The sequence below is a fragment of the Sceloporus occidentalis genome, unplaced genomic scaffold, assembly GCF_023333645.1.
Source record: "Sceloporus occidentalis isolate IW3139 unplaced genomic scaffold, rSceOcc1.0.p SCAF_3, whole genome shotgun sequence".
In the NCBI taxonomy this organism is placed as follows: Eukaryota; Metazoa; Chordata; class Lepidosauria; order Squamata; family Phrynosomatidae; genus Sceloporus; species Sceloporus occidentalis.
The window spans coordinates 4,887,501-4,902,781 of record NW_028316983.1 but is presented as its reverse complement, the minus strand read 5'-3'; the positions used below and the strand labels follow the sequence as shown (position 1 = coordinate 4,902,781).

The 15,281-nt window shown below is 46.2% G+C and overlaps 1 protein-coding gene across 1 annotated transcript in view; it reads right to left on the bottom strand.

Moving 5' to 3' along the window:
• The window catches only part of ANGPT4 (angiopoietin 4), a 51,980-nt gene that overhangs the window by 18,173 nt on the left and 18,526 nt on the right, over nt 1-15,281 (bottom strand). The window lies entirely within an intron of this gene.

The window sequence follows — 15,281 nt, the reverse complement described above, 5'->3', positions numbered from 1 at the left end:
AAAAAATGGAAAGGAAGAAGCCGCCAGTTTAGGACACAGATTAAAATCAGATGTCACTTCCTTTTGCATAATCCATCAGGGAGATACATTTCCAGAAAACTTTCCTATTTTTAGGAATTGTTGTTATAAATTAGATGTTTGGTTAATTAGATCCATTCCAGGTGACCAGTGTTTCGGAAAGATTTGTGGGACATGGAGCAAAAGGGAACTTCCAAAGAGATACTATTCAGGTCCCCTGGGGAGAACATAATAAAACCACATTCATCCTGTGGAAGTCAGTGCAGAAGGCAAGAATTTAGGGACAAAATAGCTGATAACATATTTTAAGAATAGCTGCTCCCTCAAGAGGCGAAAGATGTCTGCTTGTCATGGCATGTGCTTCGGCTTTGCTCTGTATCTTGCAGTCAGACTGCTGTGACACTTAGGAAATAATGCAGTTTGGCATCACTTTATCTGTCATGGCTTAATGCTATGGAATCCTGGGATTTCAGACTTTTGTGTTGTAGCAGAGCTCTCTGACAGAGAACACTAAATAGCTCACAAAACTACAAATCCCAGAACCCCATAGCATTGAGCCATGACAGTTAAAGGTATACATTACTCAGAGGTAGATTACTCATTTTTACAGAGGTTTCACTTAGCAGTGGGATTTTTTTTTACCCCATCTAGAGATTTCGGCCTATTGTTAATTAACTACTGTAATATATTTATTCTGATTTTTACTGAGGTGTAGGCTGCATCTGCATTGCAGAAATAATGCAGCTTGACACCTCTTTAACTGCGATGACTAAGGAGGCCTCGGTTTCCTCAGAGGCCAGGAAGAAGGGACACTTTTTTTTTATTAAATGGAGGATGCCCGCAGCCCAGCGCCCAGATTCAATTCATTGATTTTGCAACTACTTGTAAGAGAGGCAAATAGTTGCAAAACCAATGAATTGCACTTATATCAATTTTTTTAAAAAATAAAATTGATAGAAGATTTGATTGATTGGTTTTGCAGCTACTTGTAATCAGTGAGGCAAGTAGTTGCAAAATCAATGAACTGAATCTTCTATCAATTTATTTTATACACACACACACACACACACACACACTTCCTAAGCCAGGCTGCCTGGGCTGCTGCTTATGTCACTGATGATGCACAGATGATTGACATGCATTTTGAAGCAGCGCAAACTAGAGGAGGTGACAATCGTGCCAAAAAAGAAGCAATTACAAGGAGATAATGAAAAGATCCTCTTTCATAGTGGGAACGACGGACCTTTTGGAATCAATTTGCCAACACGGAGCGAAGGAAAATCGCACACTGGTTTAAATATAAGTGAGAATGAGCCCCTTGATTTTGCCATTTTATATAAGGAACACCATTTTACTGCACCATTGGATTTAATAGGATTTGAGCATCCACAGATTTTGGTATCCATAGGGAGTCCTGGAAGCCCCAGCAGATACCAAGGGCCCACTGTATCTGTTTTTAAATGTTAATATTAATAATAGGTCATTATTTTTTTAACTTTTGTAATCAACATTTTGACTTCTGTCTTTTCCAAACATTGCAATGCGCCTTGAATCCCATTGCCAGAGAAAGGTGGGACACAAATCCTTGAAAAAAATATTTTCAAGCCGTGGATGATCAAAGCCGTGGCTAAAGAATCAGTGGATACAGAGAGCCAAGTATATGCATGGCTCTTCTGCCAGCCCTCCATATATACATACATATAGCCTCATCATTTGCGTGACAGTGAAAGAATAGTTTGCAGAACAGAGTAGCTAGGGACTGTTTCTGGAGCGCATTTCGCAAAGCCGCATGGCTCCTGGAGACTTGCCCTTAACATCACCTAATTAATCTTCCAACTTTCCTGGGCAAAACTTTTGTTTTATGAAAACAAACAAATTTGTCGAGCAGCAAAAACACGGGCAGAAGTCTAGTGTGGGAATGATCAGGGAGGAACGGGAGACAGCCTGGGGGAACAGCGTAGAGAACAACATGTCTACCAGCTGGAGCTTGGTTGGAACCTCTCTTGCTTGCGAAAATCGATACGCTAATCCTTAACCATGTGTAATTGGACATGAAAATTCATTCACGGCAGCCTCCAGGGTGGAAAAAACAAGAGGCTGCAACTAACTCAAATGAATCAGGCTGAGCCCAAACAACAGCCATTTTTAATACTGTCGGCCCATTGCATCCACAGATTCTTTATCCACGGATTCAACTTGCAAATATTCCAAACATAAATAAATTCTAAACAGCAAACTTTGATTTTACAGTCAGCCCTCCTTGTCCACAGATTTTTTAATGCATGGATTCAAGCATCCCAGGCTTGGAAATAATCAAAAAAGTATAAATTCCAAATAGCAAATCTTGATTTTTCATTTTATATAAAGGACACCATTTTCCTCTGCCATTATATTTACTGGGACTTCAGCATCCACAATTTTGGTATCCACAGGGGATCCTGGAACCAAACCTGAGCAGATAACAAGGTCTTACTGTACTATTTTATATAAGGGGCATTGTTTTACTGTGCCATGGCATATAATGGAGCTTGAGTATCTATGGATTTTGGTATCTATGGGGGAGTGTCTTAGAACCAAATCCCAGTAGATACCAAGGGCCCACTATACAAATATTTTCAACCTGTTTTTGATGGATCTTTTCAGCACTAACTGGGACTAATATCCTTATGAATCACACTTTTTTTGCAGTTGTCCTGAGTAATGCCATCACCTAATGGTGTCATACTTGATGCTTGCATTGATCAATTTTTAAAAAATTGATATTCAGTGATGTCAGGCACAGATTGAGTCTCTTTTATCCAAAATTGCAAAATCCAAAATACTCCAAAAATGGGGAGATGAGATAGTGAGATTACTTTCTGATGGTTCGGTGCACACCAACTCAGTGCACAAAATTATTTTAAAATATTGTTTTTAAATTACCTTGAGGCTATGTCTATAAGTTGTGTACAAAACATAAAATGAAATTTGTGTTTAGATTTGGGTCCCATCTCCAAGATATCTAGCTCATCATGTATGTATATGCAAATACAGGTATTATTATTAATAATAATAATCTAAAATCCAAAACACATCTGGTCCATCCTTTGGAAGCTTTGTAGTTTCGCCAAGCTGTCTTCTTTCTCTTCTACTTTTCTGTCTTCCAAAGGATAGAGCTGTTAAAGTGGGATCAAGCTGCTATTATTCTAGTGTGACTATACCTTTGGTTGCCTTCCAAAGCAGAAGAGGAAGAAGATCTTCACATGCAGAGAGTCCATCACATTCCAAGGCAGTCTATTGCATTGCCAGACAGCTCTTACAGTAAAGTGGTTCTTTCTAATGTTTAGGCGGAATCTCTTCTCTTGTCATTGGAACCCACTGGTTCACATTCTTGTCTCTGGTGCAGCAGAGAGCAAGCTTGCTCCATCTTCCACATGACAAGACATCCTTTCGGATAGTTAAAGATGGCTAGCGATAGGTTTTTTTGTACATAACCATTTTCTGGCTGGGTAATTCTGAGGTTGTAATCCAAACGCAAACATTTATCCTGACTACAATGGACCCATTGAAACAATGGAACATACAAAGTCAAGATTTATTGCAAATGAAACTGACTTAACTGAATTTACTCTGATTGGGATGCACTGCTAGATTTAGGACCAAAGAATTAACTTTCAGAGGCTTTGGTGTTTATCAAGCTTTGGGTCATAAGTAATGCTCCTTTACGTATTTTCATTTTTCCTGAATTTATTTTATTTTATGTTATTTTAATATATTATATTATATCCTGCCTTCTCCCAATATAGGGACTCAAGGTGGCGAATCCTTGACTCTGATCTCCACTAGGGCTGCATCTGCACTGCAGAAATAATACAGGTTGACACAGTGTTAACTACCATGGCTCAATGCTATGGCTTACTGGGATTTGTAGTTTTGTGAAATATTTAGCCTTCTCTGACAGGGGGCTCTGGTGCCGCAACAAACTTCAAATCCCAAGATGGAGCTATGGTAAAGTGTTGCCAAACTGCATTATTTCTTCAGTGCAGGTGTAGCCCAAGTTTGGCTTCTTGCTTACTTAATTTTCTCTCCTCTTCTACTGCCTTCTTTGGCAACAGCATGAAATCAACAGTTATCTGATCTCCTCCATTTGTTATTTCCAATTATCTCTCCAGCCAAAACACCTGCTTTCCCCACAGATTTAGCCTGTTCATAATCTGCAAATGTACTTTCTTTGTATTTCCATAAACATGCACATATGTGCAAGAAATTACATTTATGGGGCGAACCAGCGCAGTATGGAGGTTGAAGCATTGGACTATGACTCTGGAGGCCAGAGTTCGAATCCTCACTCAGCCATGGAACCCCACCAGGAGACCTTGGGCAAGTCACACTCTCTCAGCTACAGAAGATGGCAATGACAAGTCCCCTTTGAAGAAACTTGCCAAGAAAGCCCTATGATTAGGGTTGCCATAAAGGAGGACCTCCAAACCGGGGAAAATGTAGGACAAAATTCTGAAATGTAGGACACTAAAAAGTGTCCTACATTTCAGAATTAAATCGCTGGCGGCCCAGCGCCCTCCTTCCCGGCCTCTGCGGAGGCCTCAGTCTCCTCGGAGGCCAGGAAGGAAGGCGGCGATCGCCAGGGCCTGTCCTCCTTCTTGGCCTCCGCGGAGGCCAGGAAGGAAGGCGCGGGGCCGCCGGTGATTGCTGGGGCCTGTCCTCCTTCTTGGCCTCTGCGGAGGCCAGGAAGGAAGGCGCGGGGCTTCAGGGAGGCGGGGAGGTTGCCGCAGCTGCGCTCAGGAGGCACCGCCTCCCCCTTCGCCTCCTCCGCCCCAGGCCTCGCTGCCCTCCTCTTCCTCTGTGCGGCCATGCCAGGTGGAGGAGGAGGAGGCCAGCGAGGCCCCATGGGTTGCCACTGCAACCGGGCTTTTCCCAGTTTTTGGCGGCACCCGTGATGGGAGCGGGCAGGTGCCGCCAAAACCGGGAAAAACCCGGTTGCAGCCGGGTTATGGCAACCCTACCTATGATAGGTTTGCCTTAGCAATACCATAAGTCGGAAATGACTTGAAGGCACAGAAAAACCACAATGATGCATTATATCCATGCTAAGACCTGTTTGTTTTGAGCCAATTTGGAAGTCTCATGAGTCACCAGGAATTTGAACCTGGTCCTCCCAGGCAGCAGCCTTACCCACATCCTAGGGCCAGGCCATAGTTATCTTAGTTATGGAGTTGTTAGCAGGCTAGCAGCTTCCAAAGGTCCATAACCAGCAGCAGTCAAGAATGAGTCATGGCTGAATCTTTCAGTTGCTTCCAACCACCAATAAAAGTGGTTAGCAGAGTAAAGGGAATGCAGCAAATCTGCAGCAAAGGGCAACTTTTTAAAGAATAAAGCCTTTCCAATGCAACAAAGAAGCTTATCACACACCCTTTCCCCCATTATGGGAACTGGAAGGGGATGCTCGGGGCTGCACACGACCTGGAAAAAATGGATTTTTTCGCACAGCAAATTGTCCTCAAAAGGGCCCCGTTCCATCCCCCAGCACCAAGCCATCCCCATTCAGTGGTGAGGAATGTTAAATGTTATGGTCGGAAGTCTTCTGACCGAGGAAAATGGCCAGTTCCCATAACAGGGGGAAAGGATGTGTGATAAGCTTCAAAATCACAAGTTTGCATGGATCATTTCTAGGCAGGCAGGGGCATCTGCAGGAGGTGCGGACCACACCAGGTGGCACCTCAGGGAGGGTTTCACTCTGTCTGCTGGTGGGAAAGGGCTGGCTTTTGCATCTGGTGGCTCTTCTGGCTCGGTAGGAAAGCAAATCTCCTCTGTCTTCTGCCCAGGCAGCAGCCCCACCAGATTTAAAAAAGCCGTCGGGCAGAAGGATTAGCCCATTCCCACTCCCATCAGTAGCTGCTGGTGCGACTAGGCTGTCTTCTGGGTTTGCTGGCCAGGTGGTAAAGAGAGTCACTCCTTTTCCTGCCTGGATAGCAGTTCAGCCATAAATGGAAAAGGCTGTTGAAGAGAGAAGTGGGCATTTTAAAAAATGATCTGCACTGGGTATCAAATATACTAGGTACACCACTGCAGACAGGAGATGGGGATACAAACTCTCCAATTTTGGGAGGCTGAGCTCCAGGGAAAAGGAAAGGATTGACAGGCAAGAGGAACGGACTCTAGCTCAGCACATATTGCTGGAGTAACTTGCTACAATTTCTAAGGCTTTGCTAGATGGTGAAAGCAAAGGCTTTCCAGGCCCTGAACAGACTGGTGGGGGGGGGGGCAGAGTTGGGACATAGCATCTACATGACGCATGCCCCGGCTCCGCCCCAGGGCACCATGATGCCATGCACTGCTCCACACAGTGTGCAACGTCATGGTGCTCCTCTGGCACTGAGTCCATACGATGCAGCGCTGAAGGAGCACCATATAGCCACAGCGCTGCAGCTATAGCACCCTATTACTTTTTTTGTGCCCTGGAAAGGCTGGATTGAGGCCACAGCATCCAGTTGCTGCAGCCCTGATCCGGCTAGGAAAGGGGCGGTGTGGCGCCACCCCTTAGGGGCTGTGTGTACAACCTCTTAGTTAGTTTCCTTCTTTCCTCATAGTCTTAGTGGCCCGAGGGCTCACCCTCTGCTCTGCTCTGCATCCATCTTCTGGCTAAAAGTAAGTAGGCTAGATTCCTTTTCTTGCCTAATTAATACTGCTACTAATGACGATGACGATGATGACAATGACGACAACAATGTTTATTTATAACACCCTTTCTACCAAAAGGTGGAACATCAAACATATATAATCAAAAACAGATTATAAAACCGAAGATTTTAAAATGCTAAAATAATATGCTAATATACTAAAACAAACTACTTCTCGGTCACTAGCCATCTGTCTCCCAAAGTAAGTGAGAAGAAACAATCCCTTCATTTCATGTTCATCTGAGAACAGACCCTTTAGCTAAATCTTAATTTCCAAACCAGAAACGAAGGTATCTATACATGTGTTTCAATTAATGACAAGCTGTGCGTGACTGTGGTTGATAAGTTATGCATAATGTTTAATGATATTGTCAGGGCTCTTCCTTAGGTCTCAAGATTTGGCCGGGAAATCTCAGGACCTGGGATGATCCTGAATTGGCAACCCTAATAAGAGTGTCCTAATTTTTAAGATTTCCAACTGAGTAACGTTTCAGGAGGATCCTGCAAGCAAATAGCCATTAGTCCCAAATTGCCAATCATGTTTCAGCTTCAGCTCACACAGAAACATTGCTCCCACTGAACCCAATAGACTGGTTCTCTTAGAGAGGAAAAAGAAAGTTTCATTAAGAAATCCAAGGCTTTAAAAAGTAAAACAGTCCCAAGGATTAACACCAGATATAGGGAAAAGATAAAGGATTTCATGAATGAGAACCAGGGCTTTGTTTGAGAGGAGAAAAGATGTGTTAAAATGGCCCACAGAGCTTGGGGAACAAAGAAGCAGGAGAGGCTGATCTCTCTCCTAGGAAGAGGTGTGTGCAAAATCAAAATGGGAATTGGTTAGCAAATTTAGGGGAAATAATTGAGCTAAGTGGAACTGATAGTTGTTTATAAGAATAAAGCCCTTTGTATATAGTAAAAAAACAAAACCTTTAACCTGGGAAAAGGGATGGAAGTTACACAACTGTATGAGGACTGGGGATGGGATCACACACACAGTGGTGGAAATTTATTCTTGTTAACAGTCCTTGAGTTGAGATTGACTCATGGTGACCCTGTGGATGAGATATCTCCCTGCCCTCAACCTCTTTGCTCAGGTCCTGCAGCTAGGGTTGCCATATCCCGCCCCCCGGCGGGACAATCCCGGTTTGGGCGGTGCCATCCCGGTCCCGGTCCGGGTTGGCGCCCAAACCGGGACGGCCCCGCCCACCGCGGCCACCTCCGCCGCGGCGGCGGCTCCAAGGCCTTGCTGAGGCCTGGGAGGGCTCTCCGCGGTTGGAGCTCCAGCCGCGGAGACGCTCCCTCCCGGGCCCCAGCGAGGCCAGGGAGAAGGAGGAGGAGGCGGCCGCTTCCCACCGCGGCGATCACCGCGATGAGGGGCGGCCTCCGCCTCCTTCCCGGCCTGGGAGCCGGCCGAGGCTTGCTCCCAGACCGAGAGGAGGAGGAGGCCGCTTGCCACCGCGGCAATCACCGCGATGAGAGGCGGCCTCCGCCTCCTTCCCGGCCTGGGAGCAGGCCGAGGCTTCCTCCCAGGCCAGGAAGGAGGGGGAGGCCGTTTGCCACCGCGGCGATCGCCGCGATGACAGGCGGCCCTGGCCCTCCTTCCCGGCCTCTATGGAGGCTTGGGCCTCCACAGAGGCCGGGAAAGGGAGAGGGGGTCGCCCGCGATCGCGGCGATCGCGGGCGCTCTCCTCCCTCCTTCCCGGCCTCTATGGAGGCCCAAGCCTCCACAGAGGCCGGGAAAGGGAGAGGGGGTCGCCCGCGATCGCGGCGATCGCGCCGATCGCGGGCGCTCTCCTCCCTCCTTCCCGGCCCCTATGGAGGCTTGGGCCTCCACAGAGGCCGGGAAAGGGAGAGGGGGGCCGCCCGCGATCGCCGCGATCGCGGGCGCTCTCCTCCCTCCTTCCCGGCCTCTATGGAGGCCCAAGCCTCCACAGAGGCCGGGAAAGGGAGAGGGGGTCGCCCGCGATCACGGCGATCGCGGCGATCGCGGGCGCTCTCCTCCCTCCTTCCCGGCCTCTATGGAGGCCCAAGCCTCCACAGAGGCCGGGAAAGGGAGAGGGGGCCGCCCGCGATCGCGGCGATCGCGGCGATCGCGGGCGCTCTCCTCCCTCCTTCCCGGCCTCTATGGAGGCTTGGGCCGCCACAGAGGCCGGGAAAGGGAGTGGGGGCCGGGAGGAGGCTGCTTCCCACCGCGGTGATCGCCGCGATGAGGAGCAGCCCTTGCATCCTTCCCGGCCTGAGAGGAGGCCGAGGCTTCCTCCCAAGCCAGGAAGGAGGTGGAGGACAAGGTTTTAAAATGTAGGACCTTTAAAAAAAAAAGGTCCTACATTTTTAAGCCTTGTCCTACATTTGTCCCGGTTCGGAGCTCCTCATTTATGGCAACCCTACCTGCAGCTCAGGCTCATGGCCTCCCTGATAAAGTCTAGCATCTGATTTCCTCTCTTTCTTCTACCTATCCTAGCATCATTGTCTTTTCTAATGATTCATGCACTGTCATGATGTGGCCAAAATATAGTAGCCTCAATTCATCTTGGCTTCCAGTGAGATTTCAGACTTGAGCAGTTCCTGGACCCATATGTTTTTTGTTTGTTTTTGGCTGTGCATGGGATCCTCAGCTCTCTTCTCCAGCATCACGTCTCAAATGAGTTGATTTTCTTCTTATCTGCTTTTTTCACTGTCCAGCTCTCGCATCCATTCATGATGATGGGAAATACTATGGTATATCTTTGCATTTTAGGATCTTGTCTAAATCTTTCATAGCTGCCCTTCCCAGTCCTAGTCTCCTTCTGATTTCTTGACTGCAGTCCTATTCTGATCAATAATTGATCCAAGGTATGGGAAGTCTTTAACAATTTCAATTTCAATTTACGTAAATCCTCCATGGTCATTATTTTTGTTTTCTTAATGTTTAACTGAGGGAGCCAGCATTGTGTAGTGGTTTAAATACTGAGCCATGACTCTGGAGACCAGGGTTCAAATCCTGGTTCAGCCATGAAAGCCCATGGGGTAACCCTCGGCAAGTCACACACTCTCAGCCTCAGAGGATGGCAATGGCAAGCTCTCTCTGAAGAAACTTGCTAAAAAAAGCCTTGTGATAGGCTTACCTTAGTGTTTGCCATGAGGCCAAAAATGACTTGAAGGCACACAACAACAAGCAACAATGTTCCAAGCATGCTTTCCTGTACCAGAAAGGTTGTGCTGATGGAGATCCCCTGCCGACACCTCCCCTCCAACCTTCCCCTCAGGTCTCCCTCTTCACCAGGGTCACTGATCCTCTTTGCAGCAAGGTTGCTTATGGAGGGAATGTTGTAGGAAGGTTTGGCAGGAAAGTGGTCTTCCAACAGTCTGACTGCACGTGCCGAAATCTGGATTCAAGCCAATATTATGATTTCCCTGGGATTTGGGCCGAGTCGCTTCCCAACCCTTGGCCTGTTTCCTCATCTGTCAGGACTCATGGCAGCCCTGCAGGACCCATCCTTTCTCTCTCTCTCATTCTCTCTCCACCCTGCAAAATCCAACTATTGCTGCTTGGTTTTTCTGGAGTCTGCACCGTCTTGACAGCCACTCATTAATCACTGGTCCTTGCTGCCAAGCAGAGCATGGTCTTGCTCCCCTGTGGGTCTCTCCTTCTCCCCACATGGCTCCATCCCATATTTTCCTTTGCCCTAAAATTAATTTTGCCCGCAATGAGAAATAACTTACTTCATAAAGAACTCTTAAGCTTCAACCCCGGTCCCTTTAATTTCAGATAAAGTAAGAACAACAAACTCAGAAGAACATCCAGAGTGCCAAGAAAAGGACAGGCCAGGAATGGGGGGAGGGATGGGGCGGGGGGTCCGTACTCTTTTCTATTTTGGGAACAGTAGGCCTGATCCAAGTTTACATGGATTTCCCAAGTTCCCAAGGAAGGGAGGAAGGGTGCTGAATCTCTGTGATTTACTCAGGACTTGGAAATATTACTTTTTTTGGACCACAGCTCCCAGAAACAGGCAACTTTTCCAAAGCTTTGAGTGATGTGGATTCGAGGAGTAGTACTCCTTGACTGACTGGAGGATACTGGGATTTGTAGTCCAAAAGGCAGCTTTCCCAAAGCTCTGACTGTTGTGGTCATGCTACGCAAGTAGTGCTTATGCTACATATACCAAGTTACACAAGCAGGGTAAATTATTCACCATGGTGCAACAGATGCATTCTGCTGTCAGTGGGAGATGTGGAGTTGAGCATACAGAAACAATGTATGCTGTAGTTGCACAAGGCGCAAGATTCATTGAGGTTACATGCTGCAGTGGTGCATTGCACATTTGGGGTGCACATGACACCCAGTCATTGGCCTGTGTTGTGCATATTTTGCATGCAGGTTGTATAATGCTGCTGTAGTGTCAGTGGCATTGCTAGGGTTGGTGTTACTGAGGGTGGTAACTCATAGTGTTACCTCCATGGACCTCCTGGGATGGGGTGCAGATGGGGAGGAGGGTGACAGCAAAGCACAGACAGCAAAGATAGGATGCTGCCTTGAGCAAGAGAAGCCTTGAAACAGGGAGGCTGTGGCAGGGTGGGAGCAAAGAGAAAGGTCCACAGCTTCACCACCATCTTCACCCCTCCAAGGACTGGCACACAAGAAGAATCCCCCCCCCTTTTTTTTTTCCAGGGGAAGGACTTTTGGACACCTCGCTGCTTCTTGGTGTCACCCTCTCTGCTGTTGTCACCTGGTGTGGTCCTCACCCTCTGCATGCCCCTACCTCTGCATGCAGCTATCTACACTACGCTACACTACTCTGAGAGGATGTTGGATAGCAGCCGGTCCAAAACAGCCTTTGCCTAGCTCTCTGAAAATCTTGGACATTTAAGACATAAAGAGAACCAAGACAATCCTCAAGAAAAAGAAAAGGTGGCAAGCGCTGTCTATAAAACACCTTCATTTCTCAGGCTACGTTTTGCTCCCCCGATTGCCTCCTCACGTGCAAAGAGAAAGAATTTCCATAGTTTTCTCCATACTATGAGGAAACAATGAATTTCAGGGCAGCCTTCTTCCTCTATTTGTATATCTCAAAGTATTCTGAGGAATTGTGCCACAGAAACACATATAACATTTTTGCTCACCCAAGGCTCCCCATAGCTTTTGCACAGAAAACATGTCCCCTCCCCACATAATTTTTTTTTGCTTAGAAAAACTACATGTATTTCTGCACAGACTGATTTCCCTAAACAGTTTCCTCTCCCCCACTCTCTGTACATATATCATCTATCTATCTCCCTATCTATCCATATCTATATCTATAATCTATATCTGTCTTTCTATAAAAGATACTATAGGTATAGATATAGATAGTATTTTTCAAGCATCCCAAAATGTTTCAGGAATTGAGTTTGTGGGGAAATAATGGTAGATTTTCTGTGCAGGAGATTTATATATATTTCCATTTGAAATAGAAAATGGGTTAGATATCCTAATCCACAGACATGCAAAGAGTAGGAGTCAGCTAACTGCAAATAATTGTTAGTTAACATACCTGTTAAATAGGAGGGCTGAATGGTGTTTTTTTAAAACAGTTTTAACCAATATGTCTTGTTTGAGAAACATCTGGCAAAGACCGTGCAAAAATGTCACTGCTCTATTATTCTTTATGATGGGGTTTCTCAAGTATAGGGAAACCCTCCCTTTAGCTGGGAAACCTCAGGATGAATCATCTGTCAGTCCTGTCTCTCTTCTGGCTCTTGCAGGAAAGGGAGGACATTTTATTAGTTAGCATTTGCAATCTGGTGCCTTCAGAGGAAAAACCACAAGAGTTTATAGGGGCTTACTTACTGTCTATGTTCAAATGCAGAGATAAGAAATCCCAGGATGGAAACAGCATGGAAAAATACATAGCGGCCAAGATTCTACATTGGGGTTGTCCAAATGTAAAAAGAAAGCCAGAGTGATGCAGTGATTTTAGCGTTGGACTACAACTCTGGAAATCAGGGTTCAAATCCCTACTCAGCTATGGATCTTAGGCAAGTCACACACTCTCAGCCTCAGAGGGAGACAATGGCACATTCTCCCCTAAACAAATATTTTCAAGAAAAACCCAAAATAGATTTACCTTAAGATAAGTTGGAAATGACTTAAAGGCACAACACACAAGGGTAAATCTCCAAATGCAGAGATACGCATTGATGGTGGTGCAGCTTTTGTGTCAAACAGCACCCCTGTGCAACTGAATGCACAACCAAATGTGCATGTGCACTGATAATGCTTAAGCAGGTGCCCTGGTGGTGCAGTGGGTAAATGCCTGTCCTGCAGCCACTCAAAACCATAAGGTTGCGAGTTCAATGCCAGCAAAAGGGCTCAAGCTCGACTCAGGCTTGTGAGGAGGTCGCTAAATGAGTACCCAGATTGTTGGGGGCAATTAGCTTACAGTTGTAAACTGCTTAGACACTGTTAGTTGAGTATGAAGCGGTATATAAATGAAACTGTTTGGGTTTTTTTGTTTTTGTTTATGTCATGCCCATCTATATCACATGCACATTTGCATGCACTATGGCACAGCACATGAATCTCTGTTCCTGCAATACTGAACAGATGAGGTTCTTCATCAGACAAAAATGACTTAAAATAATGGAATCATAGAATTACAGAGTTGGGCCTTTCAGTCCAACCCCATTCTGCCATGCAGGAACTCACAATCAAAGTACTACTGACAGATGGCCATTCAGCCACTGTTTAAAAACCTCCAAAGAAGGAGACTCCACTACACTGAGGTGTTCCACTGTCAAACAGCTTTTACTGTCAGGAAGTTCTTCCTAATGTTGAGGTACAATCTGTTTTTCTGTGTTTGCATCCATTGCTCCGTGTCCTAGTCTCTGGAGCAGTAAAGAAGCCTGCTGCATCCTCAATATGACATGCCTTCAAATATTTAAACAGGACTATCATGTTACCTCTTAACCTTCTCTTCTCCAGGCTAAACATACCCAGATCCCTAAGTATCTATGGGAGGAACTTGTGAATATATAAGACACCAACAGGATTCTGGCCAAAACTAGTCATCTGCAAGTAAAATCCGGGCATGGTGCCAATGTCCAACAAGTGCAGGGAATCCAGGTGGATTCTGCCATGATTCTCCCTCTTCCAGCATCACTGCTCATTTTGTGCATACTAGCCCCTCTTTTTTGCAGATTTTTGTAGAGCTTCCAAAAATGTTGCAACTGATTGGCCACAGGCCAGTGATAGGACGAGCAATCTGACTGAATACATGATGGTCATTTCCGTTAAAACCACCACCTCTCTCCACTGTCTGTGTCTGTGTTTGTGTGAGCGTTTTCTGAAGAAGTTTTATCTTATGCATTCCAGATAGTCACTTTCTTGGCATCTATCAGCATATCGAAATAAGTGGTCTGTTTTGTACCCAGCGGGGCAGTGGTGAGTCTCTGTCCGCAAAATAGATGCAAACATTTCAGGCTGATTTTTGATCTCTATCAGCACACCAATTCTGACAGTTCATCTTGGACAGGAGTGGGTATTTTGTAAAGCAAATGGATTTTGTTATCCATCGTAATTAAGCCACTTAACAGTAGAAGAAGAATAGCTGAGAACAATGCATATTTGCTGATAGTCCCCTCCAGCTACTGTGAGCACAACATCTGAGTTCAGAAGCAGTAGGGAAACCTAGGTGTGGGATGGCAGATTATCTCATCATCCAGCCTAATTGATCAAAAAGGCCCAGCCTTTCAATAATAAACTCTTCTAGAACATGGCCTCATAGCCTGAAAAACCCACAAAAACAATGCAAATATTCCACAACAGCAAGAACAAAAATGTCCAGCTGCTGCTGTAGGGGAACGTGCTCATGCATAAGACACCAACAGAATTCCAGTGCAAGATGGAAGACTCTGAAAGCCACCCCTTGCAACATCTTGTAACATCACTGAAAGCCAAGCCTTGTTACTGTGACAACTTCTGGGGCCATCCCTAGGCCTCTGGTTTCTGGAAGGAAACCATCCTGGCTTGGCAGGGGACCTTACCACACGGGGGCTGTTCGAGCGTCAGTTCACATTGGCCAATGCATATTCGCGTTATATAGCATTGGAGTTCCACACCTGTGAGCTCTGAATACGCATTGACCAATGCGATATAACGTGAATACGCTTTGGCCAATGCGTATTCACGGCTGGGTTCCGAACTGAAGGCAGCCGGCTCCTCCGTTTTCCGAGTACACTAAATTAAGGGATCGGCTGGATCCGCAGCCCTTATCAGATGAGTCTGGAACTGGGGGTCTTCAGCACTGGGCGGTTCGAATTCACGTTATTTCGCACAATACCATCATACCTGGGAGCCCCTCCGAATTGGCAGGATTCAAATTGGCCAATACGCATTCGTGCGAAGTGCATTCAGTGCAGAATGTTTTGTCACACCAGTGCTCAACATGAGGATTGGCCGATTCGTATCGGCCCCCTCGCACATGCTCAGTGGTGCCCTGCATGGGTTGCGACCTTAAACGCTTCCGGGGTGAAAGGGGAGGTCACGTCATGACAGCCCGGTAAACAGCTGGAGAGCCAGCTCATGCACATTAACAATCGCGATACAACGTGCCCTCTCTACATTCCTCTCAG